At 33.5% G+C, this 22,058-nt stretch overlaps 1 pseudogene; it reads right to left on the bottom strand.

The window, feature by feature from the left end:
- Positions 1 to 12,549: 12,549 nt before the first annotated feature.
- The window catches only part of LOC149569636 (annexin Gh1-like), a 63,041-nt pseudogene continuing 53,532 nt past the window's right edge, over positions 12,550 to 22,058 (bottom strand).

Genomic DNA, 22,058 nt, shown 5'->3' with positions numbered 1-22,058 from the left:
GAATAAGGTCTATTTAAACTTATTCCCAAAGGAAAACACAAAGATTCAATGAATTAATGACACCCCATCACTTTTATCAACACCTCATATTTGATCATAGCTAAAGCTTTAGCCAAAAGAATTAAACCCATAACTCAAAAAATAATTAGACTTGAGCAAATTGGCTCCTTAGGGGGTAGATTTATTTTAGCCAATCTGATTCTTTCTTGGAAAATTGATGAATGGGATGAAAAACCATCTCAATATGATTTGATCATAAAGTTGGCCTTTGATTATAAGGATTATGATCATATCAGATGGACATTCAATTTCAAGATGCTTTAGTGACTAGAATTTGGGCTTAATTTTTGTGCTTGTGTTTGAATTTTGTTCATGGATGCTAATGCAATATTGGATATTAATGAAGTTCTTTTCCAATAATTGTAAGGAAACTTGGCAATAAAGAATATAACCGTTTCCACATAACCCATAATAGATCTGAAAATAAACACGGAATTAAAATCCACATGCAAGAGAATAGACAACATACCCACAGAATGTGACACAAGATATAACCTGGGAAACCCTCATTGAGGGAAAAACCCAGCCTCCAAAAGCATCCATCACCATGTATTATTCAACAAAAATACCATTGCCATACAACCATGGAAGCCTTCATGGCCATAGCCACAACCGAGAAAACTATGTGAACAAACATGAATCTACACATCCCATGCCATGCTTCCAACCTTCACAAATGCTCCCTTGGCTAACCTGTCAAGCCTTGTCATGCTCGACTCTTGCCTTTCTCACTCTTACTCTATACAACAACTACCCTTGTGGCTGCTTATATAGTAGCAAGTCCCACAAAAACACCAAGTGGTATTACATAAACCATGTGCTACCTAACTCACTGACCCCACATTTAATATTGGGCATTTAATTCTTTTTTTTCCCCAATATTAAATAATTACATAAAATATTTTTACAATGTTACAATACAACTCGTCAAGAATATTCCATGGGAATATTTACATGTTGCACATCCATCTAGGCACAACATTACATAATAAAATAAAATAATAAAATAACAATATTATGCAATGTGTGCAACACCCATTATCTCAACAATAATTCCCTAGGATATTCAACAAGGTTTCCCAATTTCTCCTTTCTTATATGTGTAGACAACTAATGCTATCGATGATCTCCTCCAACATTCCCTAACTCTCTCATTCATGGAATATCTATACCCAATAATAGTGTGGCACTTAACTCCAACTTTGCTGATGGAAATATGATATTCATTCACAAATTTTCTAAAGGCACCAATTAGTTCCTTGATATCATTAGTTTTTATTACAATGTCACAAGCTCCATATTAACAATGCATAAAATAGAAATTTGGATGACAAATCCTAGCCCTCATCAATTGTGGATTCCAAATAATGCAAAGAGATCAAACATGTTACCATTTCTAGGCATCCCAACATACCTTTCAAAATGGGGTCTCCTTGAAATATATGTGGAGGTGACTTTTAAATAAATTCAAATCAAAATTACTAGTTTGGTCTTGTTATTTCCTTTCCATGGATAGTGGTTCACAAGTTTCTAATAAAATTCTCTTACCTAGCCATGTCTACATCTCTTATTTCGAGGTTACCTAAAAGGCTTTCTATAACCTACTTACTTAGCTCATATGTGACTATAATTGGTCCAAATGGGGAAACACAAAGGGAATGCCAATCACTGCATGGTCTCATTGTATCCTTCCTAAGGAGAAGGGTGTATTGGATATCATTGATCCTTTCCACATGGAATTTATCCATTAGCTAAGTGGACTAGAAAAACTTTGGAAGGAATAAATATTTGGAAATATTTGATAAGATATCATATACAAATAAATGTTGTAGATAAATGTTGGGGTCTGTTCACTTGCATGACAAGATTCTTATCACCCAATACTTCAAGCCACATGGTTAAGGGCCTCTTGATTGCATTTGGAAAGCTTGATGAATTGTTGCACCTGATTTGTTTTGATCTAACCAATCTTTTTGTCATGCGTTTAGTAATAGAACATGGACTCTATATGTTGGAATCATTTAATTCAAGTCACCAATATGCCTTAGCAAAAGAATCATATGTTCAAAGGCATAATCCTATTTAATAAAGGCATTCAAGTGTTTAGGGACATATGAGACCCCTATAGATTTACATGGAGATTATGAAATCAACTTTAATCTTAATTATACAGACAAATCCATGGTGTTGGAATTTTTAAAAATTGTGGCCCCAAATCTCATTATCTTTATGTCTTCTAGCTTCCGCTTAAGATTTTAATATAAGGATTGGAGGTGTCCTAATGGAAACAACATCAACAATTTTCCTCTTAATATCCTCTATAAACAACTCATGCCTAACTTGCACCTTTCAAGTCAACTAATGTTTCTCTAGAATTGTAACTTCCATAGATCTACATGGAATAAACTCAGTTTGTATTGCAAGGTAAATATTTACATGCAACCCCAACTTACTTCTTGGAAGCATATCCATGCAAAACTCCTAGTGCTATCTCATCCCAAATTCCTGCAATCTCCTCTTTCTTGCCCTTTTTGTGGTAAGATTGAAACTTTCAAACACTATTTCTAATATTGTCCTCATGCTAAACTACTATGGAAATATCTTTTTGCAACCATTCCTTCCTAATTTTATTTCTTTGGACATTGAAATATGATCTTCCAAGGACCTCAAAAGATCAGAACATGCTATATAGCTCTTGTAGGCTCACTAGATAATAATAATTTTTTAGAAGATCTGTAGCTAGGCTACCTTGTCCCTCTCTTTCTTGACACTCAAGATCAAAATGCATATCATCTCTTGGTTGCATGCCCGAGTGTTGAATATAGCTTCATATGTTGATAAAAACAATGTTGCTAATGCTGATTTCCAATGGGTGAATCAATTGAAGTCTCAACTTCATGCCAAAAAATTACTCAATGCTCAAGATAAAAATTTGAGGTCAACTTTGTTTGTTGCTACAATAGATCATGTGCCTTGTACTCTATAGAGAAGATATCTTTAGAAATTTTGAGCAATTTGAAGGTTTCATGAAAAAAGAAAGGAATTTTTTTCTACCATGGAAGAGGTTTGGATATTTAACGATAACAAGAATTGGACAAAAACAACAAGATTTTATGCAATGCAAATGTATTTCAATTTTGAAGACTATTTATATGTTGTTATGTGGACAATATGTCTTTGTGTCAAGTGTACAATTTGTACTTCAAATTGTTCTTGTTCATTGTTTGTGTGCCTTGAGTTTAATGTACCACCACTTCGTCAAGAAATATAAAGTCTCCTTGTTGTTGTTTATATGTTGCTAGATGAATGGACTATTTAGAGGAATAAGAACACCATTCTTTGGCATTGTTCAATATTTATGTATTGAGTTGGATATTTTCATTTTAAATTCTTAATTGAATTAAAAAAAAATCACATAAGGTAACATACTATCAACACTAACATAAATAATACGGTTGATAAATTTTGAGGCCATTTAAAAAGATATAGTATCACAATCTTCAAAAAAGGTTCAATAAAATAAAAAAAATTCACACCAATTGATGAAGCTCAAATTTGTATTAGGAATCCTTAGAAAATTGGACATCCACTTACAAAATGTATAGGGGATCAACTAAATATATGGGAGCAACAAATATAGCTAAGCGTAAATTATATTTTACATGTTTTAGAACAAGATAAAGAAATAGAGGGTCAATGATTGATAAACGAGCTCACATATTGCCATGACTTGTCTATATGAGCATTAACCTAATTATCATGCACATAAAGGGATTTGATTTTATTATGTATTAAAGCATCCAAATTTCATCTCATTAGAATGACAACATCAAAACAATACTAGTGAACACAATTATATCCATCGATGTTTTTCTCACAAATGTCTATGTGCTTCTTATGAGAATGAAATTAGAATTTAACGACTCCACACTTTGCAAGGAATTCTTTCCTTTTGACACTTTCTTGATATAGATACATAGACAAATATTACATTCTAGATTACTAATTATACTAGTAATATTTTGATTTCATTCACAATTAATGTAAGAACTACAATTGAAAAATAATAATAATTAATATATTCATCTTATTAGGAATATCTAATATTATGAATAGTTTACATATATTTAAAAGTAACATGGACATTATTACTATTCTTGTTAATCATAATATCAATCAAGTAGTTGTTTGAACACAATTGATATGGTTATGATATATTCACTAACTATGTCATCCACAAAGATGTACAATTAAATTAAATTCAAACTTTGAATAAGATTAATCAATAGAATTGCTTCACCTCTAATCACTTATAGAAAGATATCATCTAAATTTTCATAAAAATAATATTATAATCTTCTATCTAAAAATAAAATACCGTCTATGTAATCTGGTTATTGCACTTAAGAAAAAGGTAAAAACCAATATAGATAATGGAACCTCACATGAATAAAGACATCTGTACATCTGCTTAATGCTGCCACAAACTACTTACTGAAGAAAAGAGGAGGTGAAAAGGTATGCGATGAGTTAATTGTTTAAATAGTTGCTTACAGCCTTGAGTGGATGCCACGTGTCCCATGTCATCTAGGGTATTTTGATTGGCTGGTGGGAGTGGGTTTACAAGGAATTGAGGCCACAAGTTTTTCTTATGGATAAATTTTGAGCTATCTAATCTTATTCAGTGTTTGTTAGTATACACTATTGGGAGATATTTTTGAGGTGTTTATCAGCGGTCAACTCAGGCCTGGAATTCAATGTTATAGCTAATCAATAATCAATATTCATAATGAATTTGAGAATATTGGAATCCACAAGTTATCAAAATGAAAAAGAGAATATTAGAGTGAAGAGTAGTAGAAATTTAAAGTTAAATATAAATAAGATATACATTTAAATAGTATTTTAAAGATTATATTAAATAATTTAGTTTGAAGATTATAAAATGTCATAGTCATAATATAAATTAAAAAAACATAAAAAATATTAAAAGTAGGTCTATTATCATATTATATTATTTTTTACAATCTAATTCTTATATATAATTATAATTAGGTATTCTTAAACATGAAAAAAATATGTTTGAAAAAGTTAACTTTAACTGTGTAACACTTCTTAGATATAAATAAATTGTTACTAGATGTGATGTCTAAAAGTTTCAGTCATAACAACACATATCAAATCAGAATTTAAATTTATTTTTCTTAAATTGGCCAATATATTTATTTGTGAACAAAATTATTGTTTAATATTAAACAAGTGCCATGGTACTTGTCTTTACTATAAACTTTATTTCAATTTAATAAATTTATTATAATATATAAAATATTTAAAGTAATAAAAATATTATATAGTTATAGTTTTGATAATTATTATAATAAAGAAATTTTATTATAATTATATCTAAACTACCATGATGATTGAGAAGGAGAAGTTGAGAAGATTCCTAAAAGATGGGCACGCTACGTTCTTCTTCTACGAGTTAAAGTATGGGTATCAATGGAGGAGAACTCTTGATGATCTCCGGGTTTTTGAGCATACTTGCATGAGGCTAAACAAAGAAATCAGGGAGAATGTGAATGTTAGAAAAGAGGAGCTATTTATGCTTACCAAGGTTTAGGAGCGAAAAAATATTGTTTAGATGGAAAGTCCCTTCCGATGGATTGCATGGAGGGATATTCCTCCTCATGTTCTCTACTAGTGCTTCTTGTCTTTTCTTCTGTAATTATGCTTATATTTGGTTACATATGTTTATATTTTGATATGTAATTATGCTACTTTGAACTCGGTTTGAAACTGTGCCTCTCAGTGAACTCCATGTTTATGGTTATTTTTTTGATCTTTCTATAGTTAATAGAAAAAAATTGTTAGTTATATAATTAATTTAAGTCTTAATCTTAATTTTATTTGTATATATATTTTGTTTTGATATGTTACTATTATATTATAAAGAATCTATAATATCAAAATTAATAATTTTTTTATAATAATAATATTTCTTTAAATGTTATATAATATAAAAGTATATATTATTGTTTTAACATTTTTAATTGAAAATATTTTGTAGAAATTATAAAGTTAAAACTCTTGCATCTATATTGTACAAAATTTATTATTTTTGTAATAAAACATAAAAATGATTACTTTTAACAGATGTCACAATAGTACTTAGGACAAGTACTAATACCACACCAAATATTAAAAATTGTAATTTATAACAAATTTGTTTTAATTTTTTATTACAGTAGAATTGTTATGTAGTTCATACCTTAGGAAATTACCTAGTGGGGTAGCTGATACAATTTATGGCTGTTCGAACAACATCCTGAAAATCTTCGGACTTAGATTTCTTCGAAAGCTAAAGAAGTGAAATTTACTCTGTGTTAGTAAAATTTTGAACCACAGATTATACAACGGTTTAGAAGCTAGCGTCAAACTTATGTAGTAGACCTTAAAAAAAGTTAAAGAAGTCATGAAAGGATACAGACCTTAATTTTTAAAGCACATCTAACCTAGTTGATACTGTAGCCAAAATCATCACTTTAAGTGATTGAATGCAGCATTCAATTGAGCTTTGCTCCTTGTGCTGATTGTGCTGATTATTCTGATAATATCATCTGTCTTTTATTATTTCATGAAAACTTCTAGTTTCATACTTAAACGTATTTATCTAAAACAACGTAGGAAGATATCAATTGAAAATATTTTATTTTAAATAGACATTATAATTTTGATAAGTGATTGTTACATAGAAAAGAAGGACACAACAAAATAAACATCCACTCAAAAAGCAGGGCAGTCTCTATTTTATTATTAGTCATAGCATATTACAAATTATATCATCATCTCAATGAAATAGTTTTAAAATTTTCACATATGAAAATACAGTAGGAAGAAACAAAGAGAAGAAGATCAACAATTAATGACACTTGGACTTCATACACTCAACAATGTGGGAATTGGCTAAATAGAAAATTAAAATGTTTAGTTAATGAAAACTAAGTGTAACAAATTAAAATGTCAGTCATATAAATGTAAATATTAACAAAAGCTAAATGTTCCCCTGGATAAGATCTACGTACAATGCAAACATATTTATTTTCATATGAAAGCGCTATTCACAAACACCAACAAACATTTAAGACAGACAGACAATTATATACCATACACAGAAAATAAAACAAATGTTGAAACTTTACAGAATATAGGAAAAAGCAGTGGAAATGAAATCTATGATAGTGGCAAAATAAAAATAACCCCATTCAAAGAAATGGAAAAAGTTCATTAGTTTGAATTGTACTTATTATGGGTGTCCTTTATCTATTAGACATAATGTACTAATTTTAATGGAAATCAACTAAATAAATGGGAGCCAAAAAACAAAAGAGGCTAAATGCAAATTATATTTTACATATTCGAGGACAAGATAAAGCAATAGAGGGTCAATGATTATAAATGAGCTCACATATTGCCATGACTTGTCATGTGTATGAAGGGATTCGATTTCCTTATGCATTATCCTACAAATTTCATTTCATTAGAATGAAATCACAAAAATGTTCAGGAACACAACCCTATCTATCAATGCCCCTCACGCAAACATATTATTTTATAAAATTAGAATTTAACTAGTTTACATTTTGTAAGGAACTTTTTTGGTTTTTTTTTTTTTACACTTTCATGTATCTATATGAATAAATTTTAAATTCTAGATTATTAATTATTGTATTAATATTTTGATTTCATCTAAAATTAGATATAAAAAATACAATTGAAAAAAGTTTACACTGATAATAGAGTTGGCTTCAGATTGTGGGTAGAATTTTCTTTTGAATTTAAGAGGTGAGATGTTTGCCTGTTGATGATCAAGGGTATCTCACCTTGTCTTGCATAGGTAACAATATCAATTGGCTGCTTGTTTAATTGGTTGAGAACATTTAATAAGATTATGAAATATTCAATAAAGGTGGGACTTGGTCTCCCACCTTTTCTTCCATTGTTCCTATTCTACCCAGATTTGGCACCTTTGGTGGAATGCTTGAGGTTGTCCTTGTAGGCATGCTTCCTCCTTGTCTACTTTATGGGATTACTTGAGGAGTGCCCTCACTAAAGCATTTCCTCTTCAGACTGAGTGGGTTGCTGGTCCATCATTCATTCTTTGGCATATTTGGTTGGAGAGGAACATGAGAATCTTTGAAAATGTTCAGATTGGAATTATGCAACTCTGGTGGAAGACTTCTCACTCTCTACATGAGATAATTAAGGCTAAGTGTGTATTAGAAGGGGGTATGGATCCTAGTGACATTACCATTTGCAATCGCCTCAATTTCATCTTCATGAAGGTGTTCGGGCAATGGGTGAATCGAGAGGGGCATTGGACTCCTCCTCCTCCTAGAGTTCTAAAAGTCAACATTGATGGTTCTTCCCAGGGAAATTTAGGTCATGCTGGCATTAGGGGAGTGGCTCATCGTAGTTCTGATAATGTCTTTTCTCGATGCATAAGGGTGTCATAGTAACAATCTTTTCACCTCCTCTTCAATATTTGGAAAACATGACACAAAGTTTGCAAATTTTTAGAATGGAATGTTTCTTCATTGCAACATGGTTTACTAAATTGTTTTAGCTTCAATTTGGTGTAATAAGCTTATTAATTATCATAGCCACTCTTTGACTATTTCCTTCCCAATACAAGCACATTACTTATTTAAAAAAGGGATAAGACAATTAAAAGATAATTGAGACTTTTGTATACTTGATTGGGCTTCATAGGGCAGTGTAAAGACTCATTGTGGTTTAACTAACAAATATAAACACTATTTAATTTTTATTTATTCATTAGTTTCTATCCAATTGACTATGAAGTTTTGTACCTCAAGGGATTGTTACTTCTTTTAAGGATTGGAAGTGGTTCTCCAACATTCACTTTAACTACTTTCCTTTAAAGAAGATTTATATTCTATTACTTCCTAGCTGGCATCCTACTCCTTAGCTGAATCGTAAATGGAAATGCTGATTTAGTTCTAAGTTTTAAATTAAAATGAGTGTTCAAATATGGGAATCCAATGTTGATTTTGATGTACAATTGTTTTCTTGAAAAATTCTACATTGTAAGCTACTAGTGGGAGATAGTATGAGATTTATAGTGTACCAACCAGCAAACTACCCCTTTTGTGATGGTATTGAGAGTAATATATATTTTGCAATTTCCTTTATGTCAAAAATCAATAATCTACTATATTTAAAGATCTCTTAGCAATTTTTAATCATGAATTGAATTGGGAGGAAGCTATTCTTGACCCTCGCTTGCAGAATTATGTAATTGTTGATTCTATTCGACAAGTTATTCTAAAAAATATTAGAAAAATATGTGTTGCTATGTTTGCTAACAATTATCATCATGAAATATTCTCCACATGACTTTTCTTTTGTCATAGCCCTAAAAGTTATGCAACAAGAATAAATAGGTGGAACATTAGCTTCAACAGTGTTAAAATGTCATTCAATTTATGTAGTCTTTATAAGTCATATGTGGTAGTAACACTTATAATTGAATTCACTATTTTCTAAATCAAAAAAACTTAATAAAAAGATATTATGTGAATATTCTCAAACAATATTATAATCTATGATCCAAAAATCAAATAGCATCTACATTGTAATTAAGAAAAGAATAATATAGATAATGTCAATGGAACTTCGCATGAAATAAAGACATCTGTTTGACACCTACGCAAACTAAATGTTGAAGAAAAGAGGAGGTGAAAAGGTTTACGATGAATTCATTGTTTTATAGTTGCTGACAGCCTTGAGTGGATGCCACGTGTCCCTTGTCATCTAGGGTATTTTGATTGGCTGGTGGGAGTGGGTTTATAAGGAATTGTGGCCACAAGTTTTCCTTATGGATATACTTGAGCTATCTAATCTTATATAGTGTTGAGTATTTGTCACGATATTTTTGAGGTGTTTATTAGGGAATTTAGCGTTATAAACAAGAGTTCATGGTAAGCTGGAATCTGTCTTTTGAGGAAATGAGAGGAGGGATGAAGTTGGAACACATAAAAAGTTAGATTTTAAATTTTAAAACATTTAATAAGAATTGTTAAAATAACTTTTATATATTAAAATAGTAATTAAATATGTATGTTAAACAATAAATCGTCAAATTAATTGATATATCATTATTAAAATAACAAAAAGGAGAATGTAAAAAAATTATAATAATTATAATAAAAATATTCTAATTTGTTGATATTTGAATCTTTTTTTTTTTTTACATAAGTAAACCATGTTATTATTTCTTAACTTTTACTTCATCTTCATTTGTCGATATTTATGTCATTTCATTTTTGTCACTTTTACTTTATGCCATTTTAATCTTAATTTGACAATATATAAATGATTCATTAAAAAATAGATAGACAAAATCAAGTTTTAAACATCCATTTGTGAATAAATATAAAATTTATGCTAACATAAATAAATAATATATAAAATTAAAAGAAATATAATTTTTTTTTTTCAAGAAATAGTATCAAATTATGTGAACAAAATATATCATACAAGTTTATTTAATTTTTAATTTTATGTCTTGTAGAAAAATAAATTTAAAAATTAAAATAAAATAATCTAAAATTACTAGGATGAAAAATTAAATGATACCTTTTTCTAAAATAAATTGTCAAAACACTCGCACCTCTCATTTATTGCATATAAATACATACAAATTATGAGAGTTTCTCAAATTTTGTTGTCAAAACACTCGTACCTCTCATTTATTGCATATAAATACATACAAATTATGAGAGTTTCTCAAATTTTGCGCTAAACATATACCTAAATTGAGAGAAATATCATTGTTTAAAATGACGAATCTATTTTTTGTGACAGTGACGTGTCTAAAATAGAAAAATGATTGGGTGTACAATAATCTATTTTTTGTGGTTGCCACTCGTTGAAGAAAACAGATCTTTTTCATTCCTAATACATGCCAGCACCGCTTATTGCTTAAATTTTTGATTTTTTTTTGACAAAAATAGAAAAAAAGCCCACAAAATTACCCATGGGCCAATAAGAAAATTAAATTTAGTTTATCATAGTTGAATTTAAAAATCAAATTTACAAAGATTGGAAAAACAACATCAATTTTTCGATCGCACATGGGAACATTAGTTCCCTGCCTTATATATAAGGCAGGGATTAATAATAAATAATCATGGAGAATATTATAATTAAGAAATTAGTAAAATAAAAAAGAGAATATTATAATTAGAATTAATAAAAATTTAAAGTTAAAATAAGGTATACATTTGAATATTAAGCACTTTAGTTTGAGATTATAAAAAGTCACAGTAACAACATAGATTAATATATGTAAAACATCAAGAATTCGTCTATTATTATATAGTATTAATAAAAATATAAACAATATTGTGAAGTACAATATAATTTCCATATTTAATTATAACAACCTATTCAAATAAAATGGCTAAGCCTTGGTATCTGACTTTTAATCCGAATATTGAAACCTTCAATAAGTTTCCTATTTAGGTTCGGTTGCCAAACCTCCCCCTTTGCTTTTGGCTGGATTTAGTCTTGGAGCTTATGGGGGATGCCCTTGGAGATTTCTTGATGGTTGATGTGGCTTCCTCCAACATTTATAGGACAATGTATGCCTACATTCTAGTGGAGATTGATGTCTCTAAGGGGCTTCCAGAAAAGATTAAGCTGGCTTCTCCTCTTGGGTCTTGGGTTCAACCTCTTGATTATGAGGGTATCCCCTTTAGATGTAGGAAATGTCATTTGACTGGGCATCTTGCAGTGCATTGCTCCTTTGACAAAGTTCTTTCGATGAAATCACCTTCTTGGTGGTTGGGGGTTTCAGATGATCACTATACGGTTCAGAAAGTGTCTACGAAGGCTAATGATGTGTCTTCAGAGGCTGATGAGTCAGACCACTCTTCTCCTATTGATTCAAATGAGATTCTAGTTGCTATCTCTGGCACTTTGAATGTTGTCCCTTTTGTTGACACTTCTCTTGTTGAGGGCTCTTCTCCTGGGGTTGACTCTATTGATTCATTTGATGTGCCTCTGGCGGTTCTGTGTCAGAAAGTTGATGTTGGCCCTTTTCCTATCGCTAACTCTTGCCAGAACTCTATTGCTAGTGCTTTTCTTGTAGCTAGGGTTTTGGGAGTTAGTGGGGATTGGCTAAAGGTTGCTGGGAAGGTGGAGGATGGTTGGACATCAGTTAAAGGAAAAAAATGCAAGTCCACCATTCACTCTATTGATATGGCTTTTCGTTCTAATAAGTCAGGACCTAAATGTAAATCTTGATGGACTTTGGTTTCTTGGGATGTTTTCCCTCTTGTAGGGAACTTGGGTGTTTCCCTCTAGTTTATCAGGTGGTTTTCCACAGTTGTATTTGGTCCTCATTGCTATATCTTTCTTGTCCCTTTGTACAAGGTTTCTGGACCTTTCAAATCCTATTTTTACTTAGAAAAAATAACCTATCAAATAATGATATATCTTAAATGTATATGAACATAAACAAAAATGCATATCAAATCAAAAGTTGCATTAAAAAATTGGTAGTTATGTTTGATTATGAAAGTAATTATATTTTAATATCAAATAATTAAACATTGTAATTTAAAACCAATTTGCTTGACAATTTTATTACAATAAAAATGTTATGTGGTTCACACTTAGGAAAGTGGATACATTTTATTGTCGTTTCAACTGCATCCTGGAACTCTTCTGACTTAGATTTCTTCAAAAGCTAAACAAGTCAAAATTACTCAGTGTTAGCAAAGATTATGCAACAGTTTAGAAGCTATTGATAAACTTATGTAGTAGACCTCACAAAAATAGTTGAAGCTGCTATGAAAGGATATGGATCTTAAATCTTTTGAAGTACATCTAATCTGATTAATACTATAGCCAAAATAATCTCTTAATTGATTGAATGCAACATTCAATTGGGCTTTTCTCCTTGTGCTGATTATCCGGATAATATCATCACTCTTATCTTTTTCCTTTATTGCTTCACCAAGAACTTTGGCTTCACACTTTGCAAGATGTATATCCACTTCATGACCTTCTTATTGGAAGGATCTAACAAGAACACAAAGTAGCTGAAACATAATAACAATTAATCATATGATATAGATGTTAAATATTAATATAGATATCTTACATACATTTATCAAAATAATATAAATAACTATCAATTGAAACTAGTTTATTATAAATACACATTCAAAGTTTGATGAGCTCTTGTTACACAAAAAATCATACAACACTATAGACATCCATTCAAAAAGTAGGGCAGTCTTTGTTTTATTATTAGTTAAATGACGAGGAAGACCAACAGTTAAATGACATGTGAATATTTATTTTCATATTCACAAAATACAGGTAAGCAATACCAATATATTCCATGCATAGTGAAATCAAAATAAATGTTGAAACTTCACCAAACATCAGGGCCACCTCTTAAGATGGTCTAAATATAAGTCAAATTCATTTCAACAAGAAATGTAGCAGAGATTCAAACAAACGAATGAGTAAATATACATGATCAACAAAGAAAAGAAAAAGATAGAAAAGTTGGATTCCATTGTGTATGAATTTTTTTAATCATCATTTCAGATTTCAAATTTTCTTGAACTCTCCTTCATTTTACTAATATAATAGATCTCCATCATTTTACTAATATAATAGATCATTAAATATGATCCTATTTTTTCAAAATCTTCTCTACAATCAAATCCACAAACTTACATACAATAATTAATTTTATTCCAAAATAATGCATTTTATAATTTATTCCTATGAAATTTCTGTGTTAGTTATCTTTCTTACAATTTTCAGCCATGCCAATTACAAACATATACAAAAAACTCTGTTATCAAACAGATAGAGAAGTAAAAAAAAACCAACCCTCTACAATCCATAATGTTTACGAACACACATGAAATCCAGCTTTTTAAATTGACAAAGAACATGATCATAAGTTTTTATCTGTCTTAAACCTTGAAAATTCTTCTGTCATAATGTTTGTGGGTATTTACTATTTAGTATGTGCTGTAAAATTTGTATCTTGCATGTTCTTGGTCACTTGACTAGATGATTGACATTAAGGTATTTGTGATTTCTTATTGGAAAGAAGACATTTATTTTTCGTTATTTCATTATGTTTTTTAACAAATATAGATATAGGGGATCTATAGTTGAAGTCCATCCCCAGATAATGAAAATCAACCATGTAGTGCATGCAATGTTCCTGAATGTCCACATGATTTCACAATTAACCTCATCCTTCTTATCAGGTACTCTGCCTCTGCACCATTTTTTATCTATTTCTCTTTATTTAATATTTAGATCATATGTTCCATTTCATCTCTATCATTACTTTAATTCCAAGACATCTGGTGCTGGAAAAGCTAATGAACCATCTTAGAGCTCCCCATTTATCATCAGTTTCTGCAAATTTTCTCTAAATCAACCATTGTAATGGCTTCAGAACAAAATCATGCTATAATCAAAAGCTCTAATTGCATAACGTACATAATTTTGAATTCTATTAAGAAGTTTAGTTACTCACGCAGTTAGTACTAAATGAGGATGATCCTTGACAAGACTGTCCATCTCATCAAAATTGTCACTGCCAGTTTGCCAAATGATATACCTGTTTGGATGCTAAGAAATTTCAGCATTTGGGTTTTTAAGTTCTACATAGTCTGTAATAGCTGATGAATATCTTTTTGAATAAAATTGTGTAAAAAATTAAGTAGGAAACTATCTGGTGAGACCTTTTGTAGCTTCAATATTGGTCAATTATTGTTGTGCAGGGTTTGCATTTATTGTGGAAAAAAAATTTTAAGAGCTTTTTTTCAAAGTTTGCCTACCTGGCTATTATGGCTACGAGTGGGGTTTCCACAAGTCTCATTCTTGCTGGAGCCTCTGGTTGTGATGGATCTTCTCCCGGGGCACGTTCACAGGAGAAGGAGCCATTTTATGTTAGTGAGTGCCAAAAGTTAAATAAAGTTAATGGTTGTTTTCTGCGTAGCTAGGATCGGCCTGTGCTGGTTATTCCTCTAGAAGTGGTAATGGAGGATGTGAACTATTTGGCCACACATGCATTGATATGGAAGTTTCTTGGTATTTAGATTTCCTTGGTAGCTCTGGAAGCTTGGATTCACCGTTCTTGGCAGGTGGAAGGTGATATGGACATTATGTTGGCTGGAAATAGCTACTTTTTGGTGAATTTCTCTTGCATGTCAAATCAAAATTGGGTCTTTGAGGGAGGCCCATATTTTTATGATAGAGTAGGTCTTTTTATCAAACCCTGGCATTCGGGGTTCAATTTCGCTAAGGATCTTCCTTCGAGAGTTCCTGTTTGGGTCCGCCCGCCGCAACTTCCTTTGGAGTTCTGGCGTGAGGATATCTTGCAATAGATTGTCATTGTGCTTGAAAAGCCGATTGTTATAGCCCACCAATCTTTGGACAAAAAGGTTATTTCCTATGCTTGTATTTGTGTTAAAATTGATTTAAATAATCCTTTGCTAGATTCTCTAGAAATTTTCCTTGGCTCTTCTTCTTGGATCCAATAGCTAGACTATGAATCTATTCCCTTTTGTTGCCACCTTTTTCATGTGTATGGTCATTTACAGCGTCAATTCCCTCAAGCCTCCAAAGGAAATGGTACCCCTGTTGGGTTTTTTGGCCCAAGGATGGCTAATGATGGAAAGGGGAATGGTCCAAATGTTAGTGGAAAAGGAAATGCTCAGTTTGATAGTGTAGGTATAGGGAAAGCTCATATGAACACTTCAAGTCAGGGGCCAGGGCCATCTAGTTCTACTGGTCCTGATAAGGATGGTTTTATCCCAGCTCGAAACTGTGCTAAGGGGCGGGGTCAAAAAAAATCTCAGCTAGATCGGCAAGTGGACTCAGGGTTTAATCATTTTGAGGTTCTTGACAATATGGTTACAGAAGAAGGTATTCCTATAAAGGCTCCGAGTGCAGTTACTGGTTTAGAGGGGAGGAATTCTACTCTTAGTGGCAACCAAGATGTTGTAGTTCAGCATATACCGGAGACTTCTATTGGCCCTAAGTCTGGTGCCCTTGTGGTTTCTCCTACTCCACAGGAAAAGGACGATGTTCTTCTGGCAAATTTGGTTAAAGATGTGTTTGCCTCTGGTAAAGGAAAGGAATCTTCTCTTGCTTTGGGCTTGATGCAAAGACCATTTAAGAAAGTCTCTTTTACTACTCCCTCAAGAGTTGGGTGAAAGCAGGATCAAGAAAAAAAAAACTTACAGCAATTTATTGGTAGAGTCTGGGGTTGTTAGGACCTAGGATGAGCATTTTCCCCACTCTACTCAATGATTATTCTCTCATGGAATGTGAGGGGGTTGAATAGCATCTCCAGACAAAAAGCTATTCATGATCTTGTGGTTGAGCATTCTCTGGATATCCTTTGTATCCAGGAGACCAAGCTTTTAGTGGACTCTATGTTTAGATGTGCTCCTAACATTTGGTTTCTAGGCTAATGTCAGTGTATTGGTGCTTTGGGGAGCTCTAGTGCTCTTGCCATCAGCTGGGATCCTAGGAAAGTTACGCCACTTTACTCGGTTTCTTGCCTCTCGTATCTTTCAATGGTTGCGTCCTCTTTAGAGACTAGCAAGATGATTCTTGTTACTAATGTGTATGGTCCTATTGATCTCCCTGGAAAGTCTAAGCTCTGGGATCATATTAAGCATGTCTGAAGTTGTCATCCTTTCTTGTCTTGGATTGTGGCTGGAGACTTCAACTCTGTTCTCAGTTTAGAGGAGAAGAGGGGTGGGCTAGCTCGCTTGGGTCCTTCTTCTGAGCTTCTTCAACAAAATATTGATCTTTTACATCTCTCTGATGTCAAACCTCTCAATGGGCTCTTTACTTGGAATAATTGAAGAGTTGGAAATGATGCTATCTCACAACGCTTGGACAGGTTCCTTGTTTCCTACTTTTGGAATTCTGGTTCTCTTTAACTCTCCTCTGAAATTCTTGATTGGAGAGGTTCTGACCACTGGCCTATTAAGCTCATAGCTAGTTATGTTGCTATCCCCAAGAACCCTCCCTTTAAGTTCCAACTGATGTGGCTTGGAGACTCTTCTCTTCATGACTTAATGGCTCACTGATGGAGAAAGGGAGGCCTTGCCTATGGCACTGCTATGTTCTCCTTCTCTAAAAAACTTCAATTTTTTTAAAGGAATTTGAAGCATTGGAATAGGAATTGTTTTGGTAATCTCCATATTATGAAGAAGAGGGCTCAAGATCGTCTTGATGTTATTACTAGGCAGATTCGGGATCTGGGTTTTTCAGAAGCTCTTGGCATTGCAGAATCCCAAGCTTCTACTGATTTAGTTGAGTGGGATCTTAGAGAAGAAATCTATTGGGAAGAGAAGGCTCGAGTTGACTGGCTTCAGGAAGGGGACAAGAACACTGCATTTTTCCATAAATCTGATGGGGACACGACCCAAGTACAGAATGGACACAACAGGAAAGGAAAAAATTTATTAACCATAAAAATATGCTAGTACACTTAGTGTAGAGAAACAGACTCCAAAACAGGCCCTATGGGCTTACAATAGCATAAAATTGGAGATAATTTCTTCTCCCAGTACCTTCTCTCAAACTCCACTCCGAACTGCCTTTTACAATGCCATAAATGTTCTTAAATAGACCCCAGAGGGATTAGGATTAGGAATACATTCTATAAAGTGCTAGTAGGCATCCACTGACCAAATAGAAGGTTCTAGAAGTTGCATTAGAAGTCGGCACAAAATTAGAAGAATCCAGAAACGATAACCGAACTTTCAAGAGGCATAACTTTTGAACCGTAGCTCCGATTGACGAACCATTTACATTTTCAAAAAACTCTCGAAGCGCTCTATAGCCCTATGGACCAGATTTTCTCATCCCCCATTTTTTGGCCCTATTTGAGGTCATTTAATGCCCCTAACCTGACTTTGAAGCATTCTTAGGAGGTCTCCAAAAATTGAAAAACTGCGATAACTTTCAAACCGTGGGGCCTTTTGACCTGATTCTTTTTCTGGAATTCTCTAAATTACAATTACAATCATCTGACCAATTTACACCTTCTAGTTCACCAAAATGATAGATCAATTACATACTCCTATTTTTTTGGCATTTATACGTATACCACTTTTGTTGGGCCGTCAGTCTGCGGGTGATGTGTGGAACTAAATTTCAAGTCTGTTCTCAACTTCTTCCACAATGTTCTCTAGAAATACCCCACAAATTTACTATCTCTATTAGAAACTATACTCCTTGGGAGACCATGTAGTCTTACCACCTCTCTGAAAAACAAGTGTGCAATATGGACAGCATCTGGCATGGAATGAAACGTGCCATTTTGGAGAACCTATCAACCACCACAAATACTGAGTCATTACCCCTTTGTGTCCTTGGCAATCCAAGAACAAAATCCATACTTATGTCCTCCCATGGCTTTGATGGAACAGACAATGGCTGATATAGTCCAGTATTGTGACTAAATCCCTTGGCAACTTGACAAATCTGACAACTTTGTACAAACTTCTTCACATCCTATGAAATCTGAGGCCAAAAATAATGTTCTCTAAGAATGGAAATGGTCTTATCTCGACCAAAATGTCCTGCCATCCCTCCAATGTGTTTCTCCTTAATCAGATTTTCCCTCATGGAACTCCTTGGAATGCATAATTGACTACCCTTGAATAACATACCATCCTGAATAATATAGTCTAACCACTTAGTTCTGTCTACAGCAACAAGCTCTTTACAAGCTTTCCACACTTCAGCAAAATCAAGATCCTCAGGGTACAGATTCTTGAGTTTATCAAACCCAACTATTTCAACCTACATTACTGTAAGCAACAATTGTCTCCTACTTAGTACATCTGCAACCCTGTTAGATTTTCCACTTCTATGCTTCAACACAAATGTATAGCTCTGCAAGAACTCTACCCACTTCATATGCCTCTGATTCAATTTACCTTGGCTATTTAGGTACTGTAATGCTTGATGATCAGTATACCAAACAAATTCCTTTGGCAATAAATAATGCCTACATTTCTTTAAGGCCTAAACTATTGCATAGAACTCTTGATCATAAACAAAATATTTCTTTTTTGCATCATTCAATTTTTCACTAAAATATGCAATAGGCTTACCTTCTTGGCTTAATACAGCCCCAATAGCACTACCACTAGCATCACAATCCTCCTGGAACACCTTTCTAAAATCTGGAAGTGCCAACACAGGTTGTTCTGTCACCTTCTTCTTCAGCAATTCAAAACTTCTTGTAGCTGCCACAATCCATTTAAACTCTTTTCTATCCCCTCTTATTGTGTCAGTCAGGGGTGCACATATGCCACTGAAATTCTTAATAAACTTCCTAAAAAAACTAACCAGACCATGAAATGATCTTACCTCAGTAGCAGACCTTGGAGTAGGCAATTCCAAGATGGCTTTTACCTTCTCTAGATCCATTTTGAGACCTTCAGGTGATATAACAAACCCCAAGTAGACTAACTCCCTTTTTGCAAAGATACACTTCTTTAGATTAATTAACAGTTTCTCTTCCCTTAACCTTTCAAGGACACTACGAATATGCAATAAATGTTCTTCCAAAGTCTTGTTGAAAATTAAAATATCATCCAAATAAACAATAACAAATTTTTCCAAGAACTTCTTAAGTACCTCATTCATAAGCTGCATGAAGGTGCTTGGGGCATTCATCAATCCAAAGGGCATGCTTAACCACTCATAAAGACCCTCCTTGGTCTTGAAGGCTATTTTCCACTCATCTCCTTCTCAAATCCATATCTGGTGATATCCACTTTTGAGATCTATCTTTGTGAAGTACTGAGCTCCACTTAAAAAATCCATAAGATCATCCATTCTTGGCAAAAGAAAATGATACTTGATGGTTATCCTGTTTATAGCTTGAGAATCTGTACACATCCTCCACTCCCCATCCTTCTTTGGTGCTAGTACTGTAGGTACTACAAATGGACTCAGGCTCTCTAGAATCAAGCCCTTTCTCAATAGCTCCTGCACCTGTCTGTTTAGCTCCTCAGTTTCAGTAGGAGTCATCTTGTGAGCAGCCTTGTTAGGAAAACTAGCTCCTGGGATTAAATCTATCTGATGACTGATTTGCCTTACTGGTGGCAATCCTTCTGGAACATTATCAGAAATGATATCTCCAAACTCACCTAGTAAATTTGAAACTTCAAGTGGTATTTCACTACTACCTTCTTTATCTTTCCTAGGAATCAAAGCATAGCACATACGCTGATGTTTCATGCCATCTAAAAACTTCCTTCCATCAACAAGGCAAATCCTAGCACTATTGCATACCTTTTCGCCTTCCTTTTTCATGGGCTTTAGTTTGTGGAAAACTCCATCCTTGGTCAGAGAATATGTGTTTGCATGACCATCATGTACTGCAAGCCTATCAAACTGCCACGGTCTTCCCAAAAATAGATGGCAAACATCCATTGGAATAACATCACAGAGAACTTCATCGTGGTAACTCCCAATTTTGAATTTCACTAAACATTGTTCACTTACCAGGACCTTATGATCATCTTTCAGCCAAGCAATCTGATAGGGCTGGGGGTGTTTCTCCCTCTTGAGCTTCAGCTTAGAGACCATCTCCTCTCATACCAAGTTATCAGTGCTACCACCATCAATGATCACATCACAAAATTTATCCTCACACTTGCACCTAGTACAAAATAAACTCTTCCTTTTTCCTAGTTCAATCTCACCACTTAGTAGGACCCTTTTATTTACTAAAGTCTCTCCTCTTTTTGCATCCTTTGAATGTGATGATTGTGCATCCTCATCCACATGAGCAACCCTAGCTTGACCCTCAGCTCTCCTATCTGTCCTTCCTTGTCGTTGAGGGCATTCAAAGGCACAATGACCTTATTCATTGCAATGGAAATAGGTACCACGAAAGCCTCCTCTTCCTTGTCCATGTCCTCTACCTCTTCCTCTCTGATTTCCAAAGCCTTGATCTCGAGAGCGATTGAAACCCTCGTTCCTGCTAGTACCCACATCTTCATTTTTCTTTTGGGTTTCATTTCAGCCTCCAGATGACCTATCACTACCCTTTCCTCCTTGACTGCACCCTCTTTGTCTCCCTTCAAACCTCTTATTTAGCTTCTCTTCAACTCGTAGGGCAAACTCGTATGTCTCTTCAATGCTGGTCCTTCTTACCAGACTTAATTCCTCTTGGATGCTAGGTCGCAAACCACTGATATAATGAGCAACCTTCTCCTTATTTGCTTCTACATACCCTGCTCTAATCAGAAGTCCATAAAAATCCTCTGTATATTCTTGGACTGATTTTCCTGCTTGCTTTAACCTATGCATCTTCTTAAACAAATCAAGCTCGTAATCAATAGGAATGAACTACTTTTTTAGTTTATCCACCATGCGATCCCACCTTGTGATCTTATCCTTTCCTCTTCTATTTCTTTCCAATTGAACCTCTTGCCACCAAATTTTGGCATGGCTTTTCAGTTTGGCCTTTACAAACTTAACCCTATCTAGATCCCTGATATCCTCATACTCAAAGTACTCTTCCAGTTCATTGATCCAATCGATCAACTCATCTGGTTTGAAATTTCTTGAAAATACACCCACATCAATTGTAGGTCTTTTCCCAAACTTAGTAATGGCCCTAAAAAGCCTCTCCTCTACCTGATTCAGAACTTCCCCATCAAATTCCCCTTCTGGTCTAATTTCTTCTTCTTCATTATCATCTTCACTTTCGTGACCCACAGCAACATTTGTTCCTCTACGGAGCTCCTCCTACAATGCTTGTACCTACCTTTGGAGGGCTCTAACCTCCTCCGGATTAATAGCTCTGGCCCTTCCACCACACTGTCTTTGTGGAGACATCTTCTTAACTCAAACCCACAACCACACAGTCCTAGTGCAAAATG

This window comes from Cupressus sempervirens, chromosome 3, assembly GCF_028749045.1.
Source record: "Cupressus sempervirens isolate cs-2001-9-10 chromosome 3, ASM2874904v1, whole genome shotgun sequence".
NCBI classification, from domain to species: Eukaryota; Viridiplantae; Streptophyta; class Pinopsida; order Cupressales; family Cupressaceae; genus Cupressus; species Cupressus sempervirens.
Note: the sequence above shows the minus strand (reverse complement) of the source record. Positions and strands in the feature narration are given on the sequence as shown.